Source organism: Fukomys damarensis, unplaced genomic scaffold, assembly GCF_012274545.1.
Source record: "Fukomys damarensis isolate Sample0158 unplaced genomic scaffold, DMR_v1.0_HiC HiC_scaffold_17, whole genome shotgun sequence".
NCBI lineage: Eukaryota > Metazoa > Chordata > Mammalia > Rodentia > Bathyergidae > Fukomys > Fukomys damarensis.
The window spans coordinates 3,478,732-3,503,345 of NW_022900929.1; positions in this window are offsets into that span (position 1 = coordinate 3,478,732).

The following is a 24,614-nucleotide window of genomic DNA, read 5'->3' on the forward strand; positions in this document are numbered from 1 at the left end:
TAAATTTGAGCCCAACCTGGGCAACTTAATGACTTTGTGACTTTGAAAAATCAAACAAGGCTGAGCATGCAGCTTAATGTGAAGGCTTGGGATTCAATTCCAAGGATTGCAAAAACAAACAAAACAGTATAGAAGAAGAACAAAACCATCACTTTGGATCTGTGTAGGTTGTGTTCAGATGCATTGAAGATGGGGAGCAGCCTGTGTGGGGCCTATGTGAAGCAGTCATAGAGCACCTGCCATTCATGTTGTCCTAAGATGCTGCCACTCCCTTTCACAGATGAGGACACTGAGGTCAGAGACCAAAATCCACATCCCACACTGCCTCCTTGATGGAAGGATGAGCTGGGAAAAACCATATGCACTTTTCCTCTCTGAGGGTCATCTTGGCGTTTTGCTTTTTCTTTTCTTTTCAGTACTGGGAACAAACCTAAGGGCACTCTACCACTGAGTTACATCCTTAGCTCTTTTTAGTTTTATTTTGAGACAAGATGTAGCTAAGTTGCCCAGGTGGAGCTTGAACTTGGAATCCTCCTGTTTCAGCTTCCTTCAGAGGTGGGATTACAGGCATGTCACAGGATGTTTGTGTTAAGAGACATGAAACTGATCTGCTCAGGCTCTGTTTCCACCAATGAAGGGTGCTCACTTCTGAGTCCCTCCTTTTGAGTTCTGCCTTTCTGGATTCCCTTTGAGCTGTTCACAGAAACAAGTTTCTACGCTCTTGACCTTCAGAGGACTCCAGCCTGTTGAACTTGAGTTTGGACTTTCAGGAACTGAAAGTATGATGGGAATGCTGGGAGCTAACTGCCTCCTGCAGAGGCCACGTGACCTGGGTGCTCCTGTGTGGCCACCTCCTGAACCCAGCCCCCACCTGTCTACTGGGAGCCTTGCATCTTCTGCGAGTTGAAGGGGCACAGTGTGAATTTCACACCCAACCCAGTAGCAGGAGGGAGCTGGCTAGGCACTGGGAGCTCAGGTTCGCAGGGCTGCCACACAGCTACCAGGCAGTACAGAGACCCGGAGACTGAAGACTGAGACCCCTCCTCTGAGCTCTGAAAAGTGAGTGCGGTTGGGGTAGAAGTCAGACTCAGGGCCATGGCAAGGGCTCCGGCTCTGCCCTGGAAGCAGTGGGAAATCTTGCTGGGGTTTCCCATGGTGGGCACAGAGGGACAGATTTTCAGTTTCTATCCCTGAAAAAAGTAAGTCCTCCTGGATTGCAGACCCCAACTCCCCAGTCTACTCAAGGACTCTGGAGCCCTGAAGTTCTTACTCTCTGAAATCTGAGCCTTTTCAGGGTGGCCCCAGTCCCTCTGTGAGCCATCTCTTCCCACCTGGCCTTCCTGTATGAGCCTCTCCTTAGCCTTGTCTCCCCCATGGCTTGGCTGTCTGTTTCTTGGATCCCCAGATCCCTTCTTTCATCTGGCTGACCTGTATTTGACCTTTTGCTTCCAGGTCCCATGGGGACCTCTCCAGGCCTCCTTGGGCCCCATGTCTTGCCCAGGGCCTGTGGCCAGTGCATCTGGATTCTGTGACCTCCCTCACGGCTCTCCCTGCACTTTTGCACAGTGACCTTGGCCACGCCCCCAGAAGGATGCAGAGTCTGGCTCCTTCCTTGGAATTTGGCCAGTCCTGGGGGCCTGGTTGTTTCCAGTCGACATGGCAAGCCTTTGGGATGTGCAGACAGCAGTCAAATGTGACCAGTGAAGCCTCCGGATGGCTCCAGCCCTCAGCCATGAGAGTCACCTCAGTCACGTTCCCAGCTATGGGGCCAGATGTCAGGGAGTGGAAAGAAGCTGATTCTGCCGGGTCCTGTTCAAGTCTGAGCATATGAAATGGTGGTTATTTTATGTCCTCACATGTGGGGCAGTTTTTAATGCAGTAATAAATAATTGGAATAATTGGCTACCAAAAACTCATCCCCATTCCCCCTCTTGCTAAAAGAATACTGGTTTTGTTAGAGGTGGCATGTGCACAGTCTAATGCTGGCTCTCCCAACTGTGCTTTGCAGCTGGGGGTGACCATGTGACACAGGGGTGACCATGTGACACAGTGAAGGGTTCTGGGAATCTTTTTCTTTCCTGTTACACACACAATAAGGCTTGTCTTTCCTTCACTTTTCTATCTATAATAAGAACATGATGGCTGGTACTACAAGCAGCCACTTTGTGATTCTGAGAAAAAGGCCAAGAGATTTGTTCATACTTCAAACATGGGCTTGTTCAACATTATTGAGAAGTTGAACATGTGTCGCTGTTCTTCAGACCTTTCCGTTAGGTGGGGGAAAGAATCCCCTTTTGTTTTGAGTCTCTGTGTTCTTGGTTGGCTCTGGGCTCCTCATCTTTGTTATTTAGATCTTGTCTCCAGCTCTGTGTGGGCAGGGACTATGGTTGCCTTGTTCACTAGTTTGTGGAGTAGCCCTGAGTCTGATATGTTAGAGGTAACCAAATATTTGTTGAATGATATTGAATAAACCAAGGACATTGAAAATTTTTAGACAGAAGTGGAGTATCCTGACAGTTACATGGGTGAGGACTCTCATCTCTTCCCTATTGTCCCCAAGGTGGCCGGAAGCCTGCCTTCTTGGTAGTTGGCCTGAGTTATTTGAAGCTCCCTCTGTGTCCTCCCTTTCTTCTGGCCCTCACAAATGTTAATTGGGCACAGTGATCACTGGCTTTCTGTGTGCCCTTATGCTACTATAATTTTGTGCCTTCACTGTACAATCCAACCTTGTAATTTTACTTGGCCTTACATGGAGGATATGTTCCAAGACAGGAGGAAGTCCAGGGTTTTTTGTTGTGTTTTGCTTTTGGCTTGCTGGGTTTATTATTCTGCTTTGCATACAGATATAGGTCACATGTAGGGAAGTGCATACTTTTCTTAAAGTGGAATCCGTGTGCAGCCAGTCTGGACTGCCATCTCCCTCCGCTGCATCCCCTTCTGATGCTCTTGGTCACGAATGGCCAGTTAGACAGCTGGCCACACACTGGCTTTTAGGCTAAATGCTTTGATGTGTACCTTCAACTTTGTAACAGCCAGGAAAAATCTGCTTTTTTATTTTCCTTTGCCTCCCGGTGGAGAAATCCTTTGAAAGTCAGCTCAAGCCGCCAGGACTCTCCTGTGCCTGACTCCCCGGCATGCCCAGCCCCAGGCTCTGCTGCCCACTGCAGATCATTCCTTGGCAGCATCCTCTGTTGTGTGAGAGGCAGCGGGTCTTTGCCATTCTCCTTTCTGGGTTTGCATGCTGGCCCAGCCTCCTACTAGCTGTGCATCCTGGGGCAATTTTCTTAGCCTCATTTTATCCATCTGGTAGCCAGGGACACAGTTGTGCTGATGGTAAGTTTTATTAATGTGTGAATTGTGCTGGGAGCGACTCTGGACTTAAGCAGAGTGGAAACTGTGAGAGGAGTCATCAGCATCCGCCTGAACAGGAGGCTGGGGCTGGAGAAGTGCACGGAGGTAGGAGATATTCCAGGACATGCTTTGGGCCTCTGTTTCCCCACTTGCAAAATGAAGGAGATGACAGATTAGCCTGTGAAGCCCTTTGCATCTTCAGATGAAAGGGGTAGTAAGGGTGCAATATTTTGTTACTTTGTTTTTTGTTTTTGCAGATTGAACCCAGAGCCACGATGGTGAGCCACATTCTCACCCTTTTTCATTTTGAAACAAGTCCTCCCTGAGTTGCTCAGACTTGACTCAAACTTGTGATCCACCTGCCTCAGTCTCCCAGAGCGCTGGGATGACAGCTGTACACCACTATGCTGGGCTGCATAACAGACTTTTTAAGATGATTGGCTCCTGCAAGCTGTAGAAGTTTGAAATGACAGGTAAGTATTTCTGCTTGGTTGTTAGGAAGAATGGCTTTTTGAACTTCGTTCTCACAGCCAACAACTTTAACTGGCTATAAACAGATTAGAATTAATTGTTTGCTTTTGTAGGGCTCCTATTTCATGGATGCATGGTTAGTGAGCATGGCAGGAGATTGCTTTGTGTGATGAGGGGCTATAAACATGGAGACTGGAGCTGCAGTGCTGATGATCAGCCTGGCCCCTCTCTGCAGTTGAGCGTGTTCTGTTTGAGTCGGCACAGGGGTGCCTTGGACTGCTGTCTGCAGAGGAATATTGGCATGGAAGGTAGGGGCAAAGAGAGGGACCACAATTTTAATGTGAAAATCTGAGCTGGGTATGGTAGCAAAGGCCTGTGATCCCAGCACTCTGGGCGGCTGAAGCGGGAGAATAGCAAATTCTAGCCCAGTCTGGACAAATTAGTGACTTAGCAAGACCCTGTCTCAAAATAAAAAATAAGAAATCAGTGGGAAGTAGTTCAGTGCAAATCTCTGTACTGAAAAAAAAAAAAAATCCAGAGGCTCAAAGTGGTTCATATTATCTGGGAATCCCACAAGAGAGAACTCCATGCTGCTCTTAAATCTGCTCCTTTGACCCTCATGTACCAGAGTGGGACCTTGCTTCCTTCCCCGAGCTGTGTGTGACACAGGCCCTAGGAGTAGGTGGAAATAGGTTACTTTGAAGACTCCAGAAGCACCCTGCATCTCCCAATCAGCCACACAATTTAGATTATCTAAGACATGTGTCTGAAGCTTGACCATCTCATTCCATGCAGAAAGCTAAACTCAAGGCAGATCATAGCTCACAAAATAAAATGAAGAACCACAGAAGCTTCTGGAACTGGGGCCAGCAAACCTTCAATTTTTTTTTCTCAGTACCAGGGATCGAACTCAGCTCCTTAAACTTGCAAGGCAGGAGGTGGCACCACTAAGCTAAATCCCCAGCCCTAGAACACTTTCTATAAAGAGCCAGGGAGTAACTATTGGAGGCCTTGCTGAGTATCTAGCCTTTGAAGCAGCCACAAACAACACGTAAATGAGCAGACATGATATGGTTGTGTATTTTTACCATAGAACAATATATTACTCTGTGGGCCAGTCTGCTTTCTTTCCATTGCTATGACAAAATACCTGAGACAGTTTCTAAAGTGAAAAGGTTTATTCTTGCTCATAGTTTTAGTTTTAGTCCATGATTGGTTGATGCTATTGCTTGGGCCTGTGGCCAGGTAGCACCAATGTAGCAGACAAAAGTGATCACCTCATCAGAGGCCAGGGAGCTAAAAATGGGAGAGAAAGGGGCTAGGGTGCACTATTCCCTTTGAGGGCATGCCTCAGATGACCTAAAATCCTACTATGCTCTACCTCCTAAAGGCTCTACTACCTCCGATGTATTCCTTTGAGGACTAAGGTTTAATGCTTGGGCTCTGGGGACATTTAAGATCCAAATTATAGCACTCTGCCTTTGATTCTTTTCAGCCACTTAAAACCATACAATTGTTTTAAGCTCAGGAGCTGTACAAAGGCAGGTGGCATGCTGCCTTCTACTCACAAGTTACAGTTTGCTGATTCTTGTTCTACAACAAAACACAGGAGAAGGTCTCCTAACTTGAGGTAGGCAAAGATTTTCTGGTGAAGATACAAACAACACAAACATTAAAAAAAGATAAGTTAGACTTTGTTAAAATTAAATATTTCTGCTCACTGGAAGACACTTAAAGGTCTGGGATTTAGCTCAGTGTTGCCACCACAAGGTTCAGAGTTCAATCCCTGATACAAAAAAACAAAAAACAAAAAACAAAAAAAGCAGAAGAAGAAGAAAAAAAAGACAGTAAGATAAGCCACATGCTGGAAACAATATTGGTAGCAGGTGTGACTAACAAAGCATGTGTGTCCTGAATAGGTAAAGAATCCTACCAATGAGCTGGAAAGAGGCAGCTGTCTGTTTAATAGCAAAATATTTGATTAGGCCCCTCACAAGAGAAGAGCTACGAATGGCCAAGGAATAAGTAAAAGGTTCCTAACATCTGGGGTTATCAAGAAAATGCATGCTACAACCATGGTAAAGAGAATGTCTATGATTAAAAAAAAAAAAAGAAGAATTGGCAACCCCAAATTGGCCAAGACAGCCAGCAATTGGAATCCTCACATGCCTTAGGTAGAACGTGGACCAATGTAAACTCTTTGGAGAACCAGTGATTATAAGGTTAAGCACACATGTACCCTGGGGCTGGGCCACTCTTGCAAAAGAGAAATGAAGACATAAGTTCACAAAATGACTTGTACAAAGGTGTTGACTTTGAGAGTGGGTTTCTCCAGAACAGCCCTCTAAACAGCCCACAAGCCAACTGAGTTAACATAGTGAAGCTTCAATACCATAGTGAGCAAAGAGCACACAAGGTAGAGGTGGGGGACTGGAGCTTTGAACCTCCGACAAGTAGTGGCTCTGAAATGAGTAATGTGAGTTGCACAAGTCACTCTTTTTCTCTAAATTTCTGTTTTCTCTCCCATGGCTGACGGGAGCAAATAACAGCTTTCATAAAGAGTGGATGGGAGTTGGTGAAGGGTGTTGTTGGTTTGGTTTTTCTATTTTGACAGGACCTGGCTGGTGACTACTGAGACAAAGGGGAGAAAGAGGCCCCCTGGGGGCATGTAGGGGCCACAGCAAAGTGGGTGAAGCCCCAAGGCCAGCAGAAATCCAGGGACCAAGAGAAGCTGGTCCACAAGGTTGCAAGTCTTAGGCTGAGTTCCCTAGAAGAAGATTTTTGAGGGAGGATTCATGTAAAAGTGAAAATCTCCTGGAAGAAAGTGCTCCCAAGAAAAATTGACTGGAAATAGGGAATCAAAAATAGGAAGAAGGGGAGGCCAAGGGAAGGCCTCACAGAGGCTGGGTAACACTATGGCTGCTCCAAGATGGTGCCCTCCTGGTGTTTATGGCCTTGTGGAGTCTCTCCACCTTGAATATGCTCGGCCTGTGTAACAACAGGATATTGTAGGAAAAATGGAATGTGACTTCTGAGGCTAGGCTACAAGAAACATTAAAATTGTTCTCTTGCTCTCTTGAACCACTTGCCCTGGGAGCAGGCAGCCACCATATTGTGAGGTTGCACAAGCTATCTGTGGAAAGGCTCATCTGTGAGCAGCCAAGGCCTCCCAGCTCACAGACCTGTGAGGATACCGTGGTGCAAGAAGATCTTCCCACCCCAATGAGCCTTCAGATGAAACAATCTCTGCTGGTGTCTCCATAGCAACCTCATGGTGACCCTAAGCCAGTAACATCCAGATGGGCCACTGCCAGCTCCCTGACCCATGGAAATTGTATGACAGTGAACATCATCGTTAAAGTTCTAAGCTTTGAATTATCCCATTACATAGACACAGAGAACTGATAACATCACTGACTCCATAAACAGATGTTGGTTGCTTTCCTTGCTGGCAGTTCCAGCTGGTAGAAGTAGCTGCCTGCTGGGAGAGGTAGGCCATGGTGGTGGGGACTGGAAGGCTATGGGATCTATATAGACAGTGAAGGCAAAGGCATTGGAGGGACACAGTGTCTGCCACAGGGGAAGCCTGGCAGTGCTGGGGCCCTGGGGTAGAGGATCTGGGAACACAGTCTACACCTCACCAGCGTGTGGGAAGTAGCAGTACAGCACAGTGGGTAAGAGCAAGGGCATGGCCTCAGGAAATCCAGGCTGAAATCTGAGTGTGTTACCTGTCTGTGAAAATATGGCTGTTGTGAAAATCCTGAAATCCCATGGGCCTGTTTTGAGCTACTCTGAAGCCTGCTGAGCTACACTGGGTCTGCAGGATGGTTTCCTGGGCCTGGAGACAAGGATTTACCTCACAATCCATTCACTTGGGAAATCTAGAGCCTGCCCTGCCCATGCACTCAGGCTGGGACTGAAACCAAGCCTGGTGGCCCTCTTAGTAGTGTTATTTCCAAAGTAAATGTAAGGATTTCCAGAGCCTCCTGGGACTCTGGCGCCTGGGACCAGGCCAGGAGTAGACCTGGGAGTTGAGAGGCAGCTGCTATCTCAGATGTAGAGCACACTCCCTTCACGTGGCCTCCTCTATTGATTCCTTAACAATGACAGATGAGGCTTCTGGGCCTGTGCTCTGATGGATCCAAGCTGTCTGTCAAACAGGAGAGACAGGGCAGGAGAGGATCATTATTATTCCAAAGCACAGCTATTAGATTAATAGTAAGCTCCAGCAATGCCATTGACAAGGGGGATCAATGGGACAACAGGGCCAGGCTGCCTCCAGATAAGACGGCTGCTTCTTGAGTATGCATCCTATTAATAGAGCTTACGTGTTCGTTCTGCCTTTACATCTTTCTTCCCTTGAGTGCTCCCAAGCTAGCTGACTGTCCCCTTGAAGGCTGCCTGTCAGTGCCACATGCCACTGGAACCATCATCCTCCACCTTTGCTCCATCTTTTTCGACGTGCCCATTGGGAGAATTAGAGAAAACTGCTGCTTCATATTGGAGCCCAGATAGGTTTCACTTTTCCAAAATAATTTTTAAAAATCTCACCGCCACCAATCTTTTCTGTCATTTGGGAAGATAAAATCTTTGAGGCTGTAGTAGACAGCAAATTTTAGGAATCAGTTTCCCGAATGTATTTCCTGTATCCCTCATGCACATTTAGCTTCCCCGAGTCATAGTGTGTCAGCAAAGTGACGTTAATTGATATCTTTAATTTTTTAATCTCCTAGATTTATGATGAGGCAGGGGAGAGGGAGCCTGCATTTCTCCCTGGATGTAAGGAAATGATGCTCTGGTTCTGTGGCAGAGAAAGCTGAGTGAGGTAAAGGATGGAGGCGTTAGGCTTGCCAGCAAGAGGGTTGCTGACAGCTGTGTGGGAATCTCACTTGTGTGAAATTGGGAACAAAGGAGACTCTATCCAGTGCCTACCAGCCATGGGCTCACCCTGGAGGGAGTCCTCTGTCACATCTGATCCTGCATCCTGGACAGCACCTCTTCTGCTGAACTCTGGAATTCTCTCCTGCTCAATGGATCCTTCTGAGCCTGGTTTCACCTCCTTTGAGCCCTGCTGCCATCTTGGTTTGGAGACCCTACTCTGATCCCTGAGTTACTGAGGCTTTCCTAGGACTCCAGTTTTTGTCTTCAGCTATCATCACCTGAGATCTACCTTCCTCTGGGTTCAGCTAAGCCATAGCACTCCCCTCTCTCCATCCCTGTGCTCTGCCCAAGGCTCCCTGCTTTTCTTAAGCATGTGAGAGGGACCCAGATGGGGAGCTCCTGGTTAGAGTTGGGACAGATTCAAGCCTTCACTGGCCCAGGCAGCATCTCTCTTTCAAGGACACTGACTCTCCTTTGGCCCTTCCCTCGCTTATGTTTACAAATGCAGCCTTAGGAAGGTTCCATTCTGCGTGTGCGTGCGCGCACGCACACACACACACACACACACACACACACACACACACACACGCATACACCCCGATTGCATATCAGCAGTGGTTCGTATTGAGAGGGCTTGGGATCTACCTATACTGCATTGTTTTTAAACTTTCAGATCAGGACTTCCCCACATCTATCTTTTGATTCCCATTGTATAGCTCATCACCAAACATGCCAAACAACAATACACAAAGAGTAAAACTTAAGCACCCGGATCATAGATTCTTGACTGTCATGACTCTGTTCTATCCCTCTGAGGTGATAAGATGGAAGACCTCAGAAAACTGGAAGTGGTCTGAATGCTTGGCTGTGGGGGATGGGTGAGGAACTGACCCAGCGCTACTAAGCAGTCAACAGTCTTGTTTTCTAAAAGACAACTTGCATGACTTGAGGAAAGGCCACAGGGTGAGGAAGGTGGGTATGAGAACAGATCGTCTGCATGATCCCAATTCTGCAATGTCAGCAGCCTCAGCCAGGGCTCACAGGGCAGGAAGCCTCTCCACCTGCACTCCGAGCCCTGCTGCACTGGGCTTGGTCAGTGTGGGATGCTCTGAAGGATGGGCTCAGGGTGGTTGGCAGGAAGTCACAAAGGTTATAGGGACTGCCAGGGAAGAGCATCCCCTCAAGCTGGGGGTGCGGTGGGAAAGTCTGGGTATGGAGAGGACAAGTGGCAGCTGAGGGGGTAGTGGGGATGAAGGTTGGGGGTGTTTCCTACAAGCTCTGTGCTGAGACTTCGAGATGACAAACTGCCCTAGGTGGTAGTCTCATCTCCATTTTTTTTGCACCATTCTCGATTTTTCAAATGGGATTTTACAGAAGCACCAAATAGACTTGCGCCATGCTCACAGTTTACAAGGCTGATTTCATGCCTGTCCAGTTCCCCTTTCCATCCTGCCCCAGCACGTGCTCACACTCACCCACAGGGAGCTGGGAGCTGAGCCAGGAATGGGGGGGGCACTGGCGTCCCTTTGAGGAGGGCTGTGAAGGGCCAGGTTAAATTTGAAAGTCATAGAAAGAACAACACCATTCTCAGCGCATTTTCTTTGTTTATTTTTGTTTTACGCTACTAGAGATTGGACCAAGAGCCTTCACAGTGAGCTACATCTCCAGCCTTTTTTATTTTGATACAGGTTTCATTAAATTGCTAAACTGACTAGGCTGGACTCAGACTTGTAATCTTCTTACCTCAACCTCCCAGAGTGCTGATATTACAGGTGTGCACTACCACACCCAGCTTCTTTTTCATTTTAAATATTCTTGTTTGCTCTGTCTCACAGCTCTACATGTACCCCTGATGTATCAGGAGAAAAGCTTGGATTAGGATTTACCACTTCCCCAAGGAAAGGGAGATGGGGAGAGAGGAGAAGAAACAGAGACACAGATACAGACACAGACACAGACAGACACAGGGAGAGGCTTTCTAACACTCCCCTCCCAATATCAGGAGAAAAGCTTGGATTAGGACTTACCACTTCCCCAAGGAAAGGGAGATGGGGAGAGAAGAGGAGAAACAGAGACACAGATACAGACACAGACACAGACACAGACACAGATACAGACACAGACACAGACAGACACAGGGAGAGGCTTTCTAACACTCCCCTCCCATAAGCACAGAGCTTCCAGTACTGCCTTTGTCCAGCCAAGAAGTCCAGCTACCTGTTTCCCATAGCTTTCTCTCCTCTTCCTGTTTTTTTTTGAGCTCTCATGCTGCTTTCTGTTACTGGGATGGAATTTCTGCAAGCTACGTGTCATCCCTGCTCCCTGCTCCCTGACACCAGCCCTCACCCAGCCTCTCTCAGTCTTACAGCTCCATCTCTAAAGCTCTAAACAACAGCATTGGAAACTGCTTTCCTCATACACCAAGTCCTCCCTTTCTGGTGTAGGGGAACAGGCCCACTGACAGATATCTCATATTGAATAGGAGCTGTTTTCCCTTAGCTTTTGCTCTCAGATAACCTAATGTGCAGAGAAATCTCATGGTCACATGGAATTTTCAACCAGCCTGGAGCTAAGAACTGTGGGATTCCAGGGCTGGTTGAGCCCACACTTGCCAGGAGGGAAGGCAGAGAGGCCCTCTCTGAGGTACTGAAGGACTTGTTTACTATACTGGATTTATTGAGAAATAATGATTGTTTTAAGCCAAGTGTAGTGGCACACACTGGTAATCCCACTGGTAATCTGGGAGGCTGAGGCAGGAGGATTGCAAATGCCAGCACAGCCTGAGCAACTTAGCATTTAGCCAGAGCCTGTCTCAAAATAAAGGGCTGACTAGTTGCCCATCAGTTGGAGACTGGATAAAGAAGATGTGGTTTTTCTGTAAAATGGAGTACTACTCAGCCATAAAGAATGAGAAATTAGAGTCATTCATAGGAAAATGGATGCATATTGAGGTCATACTCTTAAGTGAAATAAAAAAGTCACACATGTGTAAATACTGAACAGTTTCTTTGGTATGAAAAACTAAAAGTGTAAATAAGATCCAAATGGCATAATTGACAATGTGAAATAGGAAGAAAAGGGCTAAAGGTGTAGGGGAAGTGGGAAGGGTAGGGGAAAGGAGAAAAGGGAAAAGAAAAAATATGAGAAAACAAAGAAATGGAAAAATAGATTTTGTAAATAGGAAAGGGGGGGGTGAAGGGAGGGCAGGGGTATGGGGAAAAAATGAGAACCAAGACCTGTCATGTAAAGGTACAAGATCCCAATGATGAATGTAACTGTACTGTATACTTAAAAAGTACCAATAAACTCAATGAGAAAAAAAAGGGCTGAGATATAGTTCAGATGGGTTCAATCCTCATCATTCCAATAGAATAATTTTCTTAAAAAGTTATCATTCTAGGCAATGAGCACTTGGACCAAATGGAACCGTCTTGGGTCTCAGGGAATGGATGCAATTACAGGACAGGCCTGGCTGCTGCTCTGCTCTATAAATACACAGGAGGAAATAGAGGCAAGATGCTGGGGCAGAACTGAGCTGCAGACAGATGGCATCCGTGACCCTGGAGGGGATGGGTCAGGAAGGAATACAAGCCTGAGATATTTTGGGGTCGGGGGACTTGAAACCCCCATTGAAAATTAGGAATGATTGTGATGGAAGATTTAACAACTGACAATAGGGCTTTAAGTCTCAGATCGGCCACTTGCTGGTAATACAGCCCTGACCTTGGTGAGACTCAGTCTTCCTCTCTGTAAAATCAGGATGGTAATGGTAACAATTTCCACATGGAAGCAAAGAACTCAAGGCCCATCTCCTCCATTTCTGATGGCAACAATTCCATGATACACAATTATAATATGGCTACCAACCAGTCCTGGAGCAGAAGTGTCCTCATAGAGAGTGGACAGGCACCTGTCCCTTCTGGAAACCTTCACACAACACAAGAAAACTCCCTTCCTAAAATTCCCCTCACAAAAAAAATTCCCCTCAGAGTCTTAACTTATGTACATAATTTGACCATATCTGAGCAAATCACAGTCCCAGGGAGTCCAGAGGTGGAGGCAGCCCCAAAGATCATCCTGTAGATCAGGAGACTCACAGTAGATCATGAGAATTCAGGAAGCTGATACCTGCCAAGAATCAGGTATGCAGTGAGCACTCACTAATTCCAATAAAATCTGGTCAATCAACAGTTGTACAAAAATACTCACTCTCCTGAAAGTATGTATGTCCATAGCTCTTCATCACCATCAACAGCGTACTAGACACTATCATTGGTTGAAGGTGAGCACCATTCCACACCAATATTTTTTTCCTTAGATCAGTTGTGACACAGGATATCATCAGTTGCCCACCCCAAAAACACCTCTTCTTGTTCCTTAATATGCAGAACCCCAAGATTTTGCTTAGCATAGCAAGGTACTAAGTTTTTAAAAATCTGAATAAAAAACTCCACATCATTTAGGTGTGAACATCTAAAATTGAGAAACAACTGGAAATAGAAGTACAATGTCCTGTGAAATGAGAGAGGTAAACAAAAACCACACATTCACTGACTTCTCTGCAGCTAGGAGGGGTTGTTACACATTCTGGCCAATGAGATGAGAGAAAGTGCTAGAGACTTTTGGGAAATGTTTGCCTCCTTACTCCATCCTCCTGTTTGATGTTTCTTTCCTCTTCTTCCTGCCCGTGACATGGGCAAGAAGCTGTGGAAAAGTAGCTTTATTGTAACCATGAAGATGGAAAGCACCTGCTGTCAGAATCACTTCTCTTCTCTGGGATAAGATACCTGTCATTCACAACTTAGAGAAGAAGTGGTTTATTTTGGCTTGAATGTTCAGACTATGGTTGGGTGGCTCCAAGGCGGGAAGAGCATAGTAGAAGGATCTGGCAGCAGAAAGCTGCTCACATCATGGTGGCCAGGAAGCAGAGAATGAAGAGAGGAACCTGGGAGGAAGATGCACCCTTCCAGGTCATGGCCCAGTGGCCTGCCTCTTAACAACCAGGCCCTACCTCCTAACAGCATATTTAGCTATGGATTCTTCAGTGGTTTGATCCATTGATGGGTATGATGCCCCCATGACCCAATCACCTTTCACACACCCAACCTCTGAACACATGAGGCTTTTGGGGGGCATCCTAGAGGTAAACAGTAACACTCACTTAAAAGGATAGCATCTGGGAGAGCGATGCTGTGGAACAGTGTGTCAGCCTGGCTGCCTCCTGCAGATACATCATTCTATGTTGATGGGGAGGAAGTCACCCTCTGTGTTTGAGGCACTAAAGTTGGGTTTCTGCTACGTATAAATGAACACATGCCTAATAGGAGATTGTACAGCCAGAGAAACCAATGCCTAGAGACGTGAAACATTTACCTGAAGTCTGCAATTCCTACAGGCTTCCACATCAGGGCTCAAGCACTAAAAAAGGTAGAAATTCTATCACACACAGTAGCATGGATGAGCCTTGAGGGCATGATGCATAGTGAAATAAATCTGTTATGAAAAGATGAATACTATAGGAGTCCTCACATGCAAGGCCCTAGATCATGAAGATGGAGAGTAAAACAGTGGGAGCCAGGGGCTGGGGGAGGGGATGAAGACTGGTGTCTAATGGGTACAGGGATTGTTTGGGAAGACCAGAAAGTTCTGGAGATGGATGGTGGTGATGGCTCACAGCAAGATGACTGTGCATCTTTGTATTGAACACTTAAAGATGCTTAAAAAGTGGGGCTGGGAGTGTAGCTCAATGTCAGAGCACTTGATTAGCATGAATGAGGCTGTAGATTCAATTCTCAGTACAGTGAACTCTCGAGTTATGACTGGGCTGACATACAAATTTATTACCAAAGTCTTGAGTTACCACCCAAATGCTAGCTGTTTGTGCTTCCAGATGGTCTCAGATACAGATTTAACCCTTAAAAAGTTCTGGAAGGAAACTTACAACATCCTTTCCTATGTGAAGTTAATTGAGAAGTCCTGGGCGAATGTCTCTCAAAGGACACTGAGATCTGCCTGGAAGAAAGTGTGGCCTAAAATTGAACAGGAGAGACTCTGAATGCAATTGACCAACTTGAATTACAACCAGCCCTTGGAAATGAATTGAGTCCATAAGTCAAGGATCCATTTACTCCTTCCCCTAATACAGTTAATGTAAAAATAGTTAAAATGGCTTTACATTATATAGATTTTACCATACTGAACTGTATACTTAAAAGTGGCTAAATGGTAAGTAAAGTTTATGTTATATATATTTTACCACAATAAAAACTGGGGAAATTTTACCAAAAACAAAACCAAATTTTAATAAACCTAATAATCCCTCCAGCACCTGCATCAGGGCAAGTGTGAGCTTGTTGGTCCCCACCTTGTGGAAGAGTCAGAGCCACTTTTCCACTGGGTCTCTGCTCCTAGGGAGACCAGCTAGGTGCTGGAGAAGGGGCGTCTGCTGTCAGGCTGTGCCAGGACTAAGGCCAGACATGGCCTTGAGCTTGTAGACTGGAGGAAAAGTCCACCTTCCCTGTGTCTCTGAAGTTAGAGCTCCAGGGCGCAGGTCTGACCCTCTGTGGTAGAGATCAGGGTCAACCATGAACAGAGAGAATCAGGCAAAACCTTTTTCCATCCAGGAAGGAGCTATTTCCAGAGTGCATACATTAACATTCAAGACTTCAGTAAAATATTCAAAGTGTCACCAAGGTCCTGATTTGGAGAGAGGCTCTCTGTTCCCTGTGTGAAAATGTCACTGCTCTGCTTCCTGATGGAAGCCCCTGGCTCCCGTCTCCAGGCACCGTAATTAGGACACAGGGTTTACAGTCTCTCCTCTTCTTTCCTTTCTTCCTCTTGCTCTTGGGGTGAAGGGAGTGCTTACACAAGAAAAAATGAAGGCAACTTCCTTCCCTGGTGCTCAAGGCGAATTTCTGCAGCAGGAGGATATGGAGAGAAAGAGACCAAGGTTGATTTGGGACAGTGGCTCTCAATCCTGCCTGGCCCATAGGGTTCCCTAGGCAAGTTTCACAAAGTAAAAGTGCCCAGGTCACACTTGTGGCCAATTCAGTGCCATCCTCTAGACCGTAACGGTGAACCTGTGCCACATGCACTGCACTGAGCTTGCGGAGTCCTCTCTGTGATTGCATCAGGAGTTGTACGAGTTGTTTTTGCTAAACTAAAACCTCAGTATTCAGGTTTAATTGCAGTGTTGGCACTTTGTAATAAATAAGTGGATTTTGGGCTGCATTTGCTTTCTGAAAGGTTTGACGTCAGTCACTGCTCTAGGGCATCAGTAGCTTTTAAATGTTCCCAGGTGATTCCAAACATTAGCTGCTTCAGGATCCTTGCTATTTGGCTTATGGCTATGGACTACAGCCTCAGCATCACCTGGGCTGGTCCTGCCCAACACCTCCCAAAACACTGGATCACCTACATCAGCCGCTACAAGTCAACAAGATCTCAGGGGATCCATGTGCAGATCAGAGTCTGGGAGCCTTGGATTAGATCCCAGTCAGAAGCAATCTTGATGATTTTATTGATGACAATCCCAAACCTCATGGACCTCAACTCTAGTCAGTTTCTCTCTGGTGTGTCCTTCCTTTAGGGAGACATGGGCCGGTGATATTGCAGGGGTGATGTGGGTCCCCAAAGTCGACTCTAACATCTGCACCCTTACACCTCAAAGGGTTGATCGTATATGTGGCTTTGCACCTATTCTGGTCCTAACTGCTGTGTGTTGGGCCAGCTGATTCCAAGACTATAATAATTAATAATCTTAGTTAATTTATTGATAATCTGCTGTGTGCCCAGTGCTTGGCATATAGTGCTTCATTTAATCCTTTCGGTGACCATGTTAGTATTATTATCGCTGACCTACCGACGAGGCTCAGGTAATGATCAATCAAACTACCTGACAAGTTTACGCAGGCTCTAGTAAGGAGTAAGCAGAAAGTGGCTCATTTCTCTTTTCCTAAGTGCACACGGGAGCCTCCAGGGAAGGAGAAGAACAGAAGAGGTGAGAAGAAGAGGAGGAAGGAGAGAGGGCAGCAGAGAGGCCCGCTGAAAAGGGAGGGAGTCCCAACTCTCAGCTGCCAGGGACAGAAACCCAACATGCCCGCAGGCCACCACAGGGGGCTCTGTGGGCTCAGGATGGCTGGGTCTCTAATTGTTACAACACTATTTTTGTTTTTGGTTTTTTGAGACAGGGTCTCACTATGTAGTTGAGACTGACCTGGAACTCACTATGTAGCCCAGGTTGGTCTCGAATTCACAGCGATCCTCCTGCGTCAGCCTCCCCGGTGCTAGGATTACAGTTGTGCGCCACCACGCCCGGCTTTTACAATACTATTTTTAAAGACTTTCCTGCCTCCCACCAAATTGTCTTGGCATCTTAGTCAGTTGATTACACATGTAAAAGCTCATTTATGGACTCTCCTTTTGTTCTATTATCCATGTGTCTTGTGTTTTTCTTTTGTGTTGCTGGGGATGACACCCAGGGCCTTGTACATGCTAGGCAAGTGTCAAAGCACTGAGTTACACCCAGCCCCCAGAGCCTATTTGTACTGTCATATCACACTGTCTTAAATCCTGTAGCTTTATAGTAAGTTGTAGAATTGGGTAGTATAATAACTCCAACTTTATTTTTCTTTCTCAAAAATTTTTTGGTGATTGTGTCTTTTGAATTTCCATGTACATTTTAGGATCAGTTTGTTACTTTCCCTAAAAATAGTCAGCCAGTATTTTAATAGGGATTGTATTGAATCTATAATACTTTTGGGAGATTGACATCTTAATAACATTAAATCTTCTGACTCATTGATGTTGATTGTTACTACACTGCTTTATTTGTATTTTCTTTAATTTCTTTCAGAAATGTTTTATAGTTTTTTTTTTTCCAGTATTGGGAATTGATCCTAGGGCCTTCACACTGAGTTACATCCTCAGTCCTTTAAAAAATATGTCTTAAAATTTTTGAGACAGAGTCTTACTAAGTTGCCAAGTTGTCTAGGCTGAGCTTGAACTCTGATCCTCCTGCCTCAGCCTCTCAGAGTTCTGGGATTACAGGTGTTTGTCACCATGCCCAATGCTGGTTTACAGTTTTCAGTGGACAAATCTTACATTTTTTTTTCTTACTAAATTCATTACAGAGTATTTTATTCTTTCTGTTTAGAATTATATTCACAATCTTTTGCTAAGATGATATATTGTGAATGAACTTTAAAAAAGTTTTATTCCCAGATTGTTCATTACTAATATAGAAATTTTCAAATGGTTTTTAAATGTATACTGAAAACTTACTAAATATATTAGTTCTAGGAGTGTGTGTGAGTGTGTGTGTGTGTGTGTGTGCGTGTAAATTCCTTAGGAGTTTCTACATATGACATGTTGCCATCTGTGAATAAAAACAGTTTATCGCTTCCTTTCCAATCTGGATGTTTTTCATTTGATTTGATTTTTTTGCCTTGTTCCCCTAGATGAAAGTGGGGAGAATGGGCTTCTCTGCCTGGGTTCCAAGTGCTGGGGAAGAAGTCAGTCTCGCCGTGGCGTCTGCTGTCAGCTGTGGGTTTGTGTGTCTTCGTCGGTGGGGGGACACCGCCTTGCATCTTAGTGTGTTGATGGCTTCTCATGAACGGGTGCTGGATTTTGTCAAATGTCTTTTGTGTGTCTGTGGAGGGGATTTGCCACCTGAGTGTGCCATCTGGCACCTGCAGGATCGTGACTGACAAAAAGCCTCTCTGCAAAAGTGCAGGTCTGTGCTGGAGACGGTCCCGCATCCTCCTCCGTGAAGGATGGTGCTGACTTGGCACTCGCTCTCCCACCTCTCAGACGATGCCCACCATAATGTGACACTCCTTCCTCCCAAAGTAGAGCTAAGCCTCCTCTCTTCACGTGTGGGCTGGACTTTGAGACTCGTTCCTAACAATTAGAATGCAGCAGAAATGATCGTGTGTGGCTCCCAAGGAAGGGCAGATGGGGTCTGGCATTTTCTGCCTCTTTTGACCCCTCACTCCAGGTAAGCTGGCCTCACATTGTGGGTGCATTGATGCAGCTCCACAGCAAGGTCCTTGGGGGGCGACCTCAGTGATAGAGCTGGGATCCTCAGTCCCAGCTTACCTCTGACTCCAATCCTTGGGACACCGGAGCTGGATCCCTCCCAGGGACGCTGAGTTCCAGGCCCTAAAAATGGCCACATAGTCAGCGAATCATGTGTCAAGCTGCTCTGTGCTGGACAGATTGGTTCCCCAGTGATTGAAAATGCAAGGGCTGTTGCCGCTTCCTCTCAGAGTTTATTAAATTCTGGACCTGGGGCCCTTTCGGAAGTGAGGCACAGGATGCCAAATAGTCCTCAGAAAGAGGGCTTGGTGGCTATGTGTATGAAGACACCAGGCAGGTGATGAATGCATCATGGTTGGGTCACTGTTGCTAGGAGCATTGTCCTGGTGGCCCTCACTCAGTGTCACTTTTTTTTTTCAGTCATGGGAATTGAACTCAGGGCCTTGTCCCTGAACTACACCTCCAATCCTTATTTTTTTTTTTAATTGAGACTTTTATTGTTAAGTTGTCCAGGCTGGGGTTGAACTTGCAATCTTCCTGCCTCGGCCTCCCAGTGTCAGGCACGCACCACCATGGCCCATGGTATTATCTTATGGAGATCTTTCCTTCTCCCAGCACACCAGGATTTTGATGATTTGTTTCTTCTGAGAAGGGAATCCGGAGTCACCCTCTCCCAAGACTGACATGCTGCCTGGGGACCTGATGTCCATACACATTCATCTCCCATCAGTTTTTCTATAGTGCTAGCCCAGGGGGATGGACATATTCTACATTCTGATCACACTGGGTGGGTGATCACTGTCTAAGGACAAGTCTCTGCTTGGCCCCTCCTGTGGAAAGCTTTACCCAGGACAACAGATCTGAAGCAATCATGTCAGAGGTTACAGAAGCATTTACACAGCAAGTGAAGTCTTGCTTAGCCATTTGGGGAGAAAAGAAAGAAAGAATGATTTGCTGCAAGCTACTGCCCTGTACAGTATCCTACGTACAAAGTGAATGTAAGTTTCTGGCTTCTGAGAGGAGGCTGATGAGCAGAAGGCCATCACTCTCCCATTTGCATGCAAATGAAGCCCAGTCTCCTCTTCCTCCAGGGGGAGGAAGAGTTGATTGGTTGAACTGAGAAGGAGCAAACTCTTCTCAAGATGCCTTGTGTATTTGTCAGAACTTTTTAAATCCTAGTGACAGAAACTCAACTCACTCCTGTGTAGCCCAAGCAAAAACATTCTCATCTACCTAATCAAACCTCAAAGGTAGACATGACTTTAGCTGAAAACGAAGTGCAAATGCTATCTTCTGTTTCCTCCTTTCTCTATATTAACTGCCTTCATTCTCTGCCTACAAGGCTAAATCCACGGCAAACTGGAACTCGTGTCCAGTGCCCTGCTGTGCCCAAGTTCAAGCTGTATCCATAGCCAGTGTGAGCTACTAATGGACTGCTCTCTATCTATTCCTGCTGCCTTGTGATTTATTCTCCATATGATTGTCACAGATAGCCTTTAAAAATGCAAGTTGGTTTCACCTCCTTCCAGCTGCCTATCCTTCTCTCGTTTTCACAATAAATCCCCAAATCCAGCTGGGTCTGGTGGCGTACACCGGTACTCTCAGCACTGTGGGAAGCTGAGGCAGGAGGATGGCAAGCTCACGCTCAGCCTGGGCAACTTAGTGAGACCTCAAAAGAGACCTAGGATGTACCTCAAAGTGAAGAACCTGGTTTGATGCCCAGTACAAACAGACGACCCAAATTCTTCCAGTGGCATCCTGCCACTCAACCTATCTCCCTCCTCTTCTGCAGCCATATTGCCCTTACCCCTTTACTCCTTGGCCACTCCACTCCTTCCCACTCTGGCCTCAGCACAGATCATTTCCTCTGCCCTAAACACTCTTCCTTCCTTCTTTACCCTCACTCCAGAGCCAGTAGAGGGCTTTGAAAGACTTCCAGGAATGTGTTGGTATTTCTCCCAAAGCTGCCTCCCCTTGAGTGTGGGCCACACTTAGAGAGGCCCTTCCAATCCACAGGACATGGTGGAAGTGACCGTGTGTGACTTCTAAATTAGTTCATCCAGCCATGGTGCCACCTTCCCCATTTCCTCTTCTGGAGCACCTGCTCTTTGAGATGCCAGCTGCCGCACTACGAGGACACTTTCCTTCTGGAGGAGCCCATGTGGCAAGGGACCCGGCTGGGTCCTGCTTATGGCAACTCAGCCCCTCAGGTGAGCTGGAGGTGGCACCTGCAGCCCCCGCCCAGCCCACCTTTAGATACTGCTGCCCTCCTTGCCTACTCTTGACAGTGACCTCAAGGGTCACTTTGGAGCAAGACTCACCCAGCTGAGTCATTTGCAAATTCCCCACCCAGGGAAACCACGGAATGATAACTGTGTGCTATTTAAAACTGGTAAGTGTGAGATTTATTTTTACATAGCAATAGACAACGGGTACAGTAACGTTAGTCCTACGTTATTGTCTTTCATGACAGTTGTGATGTGTGCAGATAAATAATTAACTGTGGGATTCATTATTTAGAGAGGTCTGTAGTTGTCCCCGCTGTGGCCTCAGGATACCAACTGGGAAAGCTGCAACTGATGAGCAGTCGAGCCTGGGTAGGAGGCAGTTTAACAGCAAGCAAAAAGCTCATTGGGTTTGGGGTGTCCTGGGGATTGAACCCAGCATCTTCACAATGAATTACATTTCTATACCTTTTTTATTTTTATGTTGAGACAGAGTCTCACTAAGTCTTCTAGGTGGGACTCAAACTTGTGATCCTCCTAGCTTAGCCTCCCAGAGTGCTGGGATTCCAGACATGCGCTACCATACCCAGTTTGAAGCCTATCGTTTTCATACCCGCTTCCTCTCTAAGGCAAAATCCTTTTCTATAACTGTCATGCAATAGATATTATTTGAATTCAGTAAAATATCTCTGTACATTAAAATTTGCACATCTCAAACAAAAATGTGACACTTCTCTCCTTCTGTTCTGGTGTTTTCAATGTTAAACAAATAAAAGCTCCAACTGGCCGCATTGAAGGGTGGTATTAAAGTAGCTCAAATTCTGTTTCTTTGTCTTCATAAGAACTGTGTAATTATTTCAAATCTACTGCTTAAACAGAAATATGAGCCAGGCACGGTGACACGGGCCTATGATCCCAGCACTCTGGGAGGCTGAGGCAGGAGGAGTGCAAGTTCCAGCCCAAAGTGGGCAACTTAGTGACTCAGTGAGACCGTCTTAAAATTTTAAAAATTCTAAGAATGTAGGTCAGTGTGATGGTCAGTGTTTTCATTCCCAATACATAAAACCACCACCACCACAACAAAACAAATCACCACAGAATGTGCAAAGCATGGGAGCATGGGGTGGGAGATCTGACTGGAACCCCGGAGGGCCAATGCAAAGGTGATGTAGACAGCAGGCTGTATAACATGCCCATCTGGAGCTATGTCATTAAAGCTCAACAGTAACTATGGCAATCTTGTAGGACTTAGACCTACAAGGGAAGAAGTGAAGGAGAGGCTGGCACCATCACTGGGATTGTGTAGGGCTGTGGCACATTGCACATGCTGAAAATAAAAAGCAGATAAACTTTGTTTGTGTAGTAATGGGGATTGAACCAAGGGCCACAGCACTGAGCTACATCAGTGCCTCTACTTTTACTTTTTATTTGACACGGGGTCTTGCCAAGTTGCTAAATTGCTCAGTGTCTTGGTTACTTTGTTGTTTCTGAAACAAAATACCTTACACTTACAAGTTAAAGGAGGAAAGGTTTATTTTAGCTCACAGCTTGTAGAGGTTTCAAGCCATAGTCAGCTGGCTCCAAGGCAGGGAGATATGGCAGAGGAGCATCACAGAGGAGAAACAAGTCCATGGCAGAAATCAGCCAGCAGCAGTGGGCCTTCCTTTCCCTTTTTATCCCATTCAGGCTATAAGCTTATTGGTTGGTTCCACCTACATACACCCAACCTAGGCCCTCCCATCATCCACACCCAGATTTATTCTATTCAGTAAGTGCACCAATCCAGTTATTACACACCTTTAATCTAGTATTATACATCCACTATCCAGCCACCTCCTAAAAGTACATGAAGCTTTGGGGGGACATCGAGATACAAACCATAGCACCCAGACTGAGATCCTCCTGCCCAGCCTACCAGAGTGCTTGGATTATAGGTGTGTACCACCAACCCCAGCTAAAAGCAGATGGACTTTTAGTTAGTTTTATTACTGCTTTAAGATTCTTCACAGAATCCATTATTGCCGGCTGCATCTTGGATGAATCCCCAGAGACAGCCCAGGGGCGAGTGTCCATCTGTTCTGTGTCCGCTGCAGCCTTCTGTAGGGTTCATGCCTTGGGCTAAGGGAGCTCAGGCCCACAACAGCTCAGGTCCTCAGAGCAGAGCACAGGTTTGTGAAAAAACACTTTGGATGTTGTCAGGTTATAGCTCCATTGCCTATGTAGAGTCTTTAAAATGCATTTAAATATTTCAAATAGTCTCTAAATTTTTTAGAATTCATAAATTTGGAACAGTAACAAGATCATAAAAGAAAAAGCTTACTCCCGACCAATAGGGCACAGAACTGACTTATTTATATGTTTATCATTTATTTCCATTTCCCACCTGGATAGTCCCCAGACATTTGATTTCTTCTTTCCTAGAGAATCTAAAGACAGAAAGCAGAACTCAGTGTTAAATAATCTTTACTCTACACCTGTTCAAACTACCTGCAAGAAACTAGTCGTTTGTCCTGATGCACAAACATCAATCCAGAGAGCATGAAATTTTAACTACCAATAAATATTCCAACATCCGCATACACAGAGCATCTAATTCCAGCATCAAAATGCAGATAGGCATGAATAGATATTTGGATTTATGACAGAAGGAATTGTATCTGGAAGCCCCTCCCAGAAAGGCGGGGCGAGCTGGGTGTGAAATATTTGAGACCTTGCCTGCTTCTGTCTGCCCATTTCAACAAAGTTGGTCCCTATAATCTTGCTTAATTAAAAACAAACATAGAAGCATTTTCCCCATTTGAATTATGTTTGAAATGAGATGGCTAGATGCTTCTTATAAAAATGCTTTGAAAAATAAACCACGTCAGATATGAGTGATTTATTATCACTCAGAATGCTGGCAGGGGAAATCTTGGAAGAGGAGAGAATTGATGCTGCTTCCTGCGGCATTTCTGCTGCAGCACCGGTCCAATTTGCTCTTTTCCTGGGCCCAGGCATGGGGCAGATTTTGTGTGAGACACACTCCTCCTCTCCAGTCTGGAGCCTGCTTCTGTCCTTCCTTCTGCCTGGAGTCTCCCCAGGCCTCTGGAGGCCACATGACTCTTGTAGCGCAGAGCCAGTCAGAGGCTGGGTAAGAGAGAACTGAGTCCTCCCCATTCCCAGCCCTCTCAGCTGCACGTGCTTGTCCTCCCCATGTTGCCAAAGTTCCCAGCCAGGCGAGCGGAGCTCTCGGTGGAAGGCTCTGAGTATACTGCAGCTTGGTGACCTACTAAGCCAAGCTGCCTGAACAGACTGCTCAGATCACAGGGTAGCTATCTCTGTTCTCTGTTATTTGCCAGGTTAGGCTACAAGTGATTATTTATTGAGTGCTTACCTGCACGGATCTAAGTCTTTAAAAGGTACTGTCACACTTAATCTTCAAAAAAATTGGTGTAAAAAGCATTCCCACTTCACAGATGAGAAAACCATGGCACACAGCAAGCAGAACCCCAAGCCAGGAAAGAAATCCAGTCAAGCTGGGAGCATGGCTTAGTGGGAAAACACTTGCCTAGCATGCACAAGGCCCTGGGTTCCATTCCCAGCACTGCAAAAACCTAAACCAAACATTAACAAAACCCACACCTAGTTTGATTGTAGAATTTCTACTCT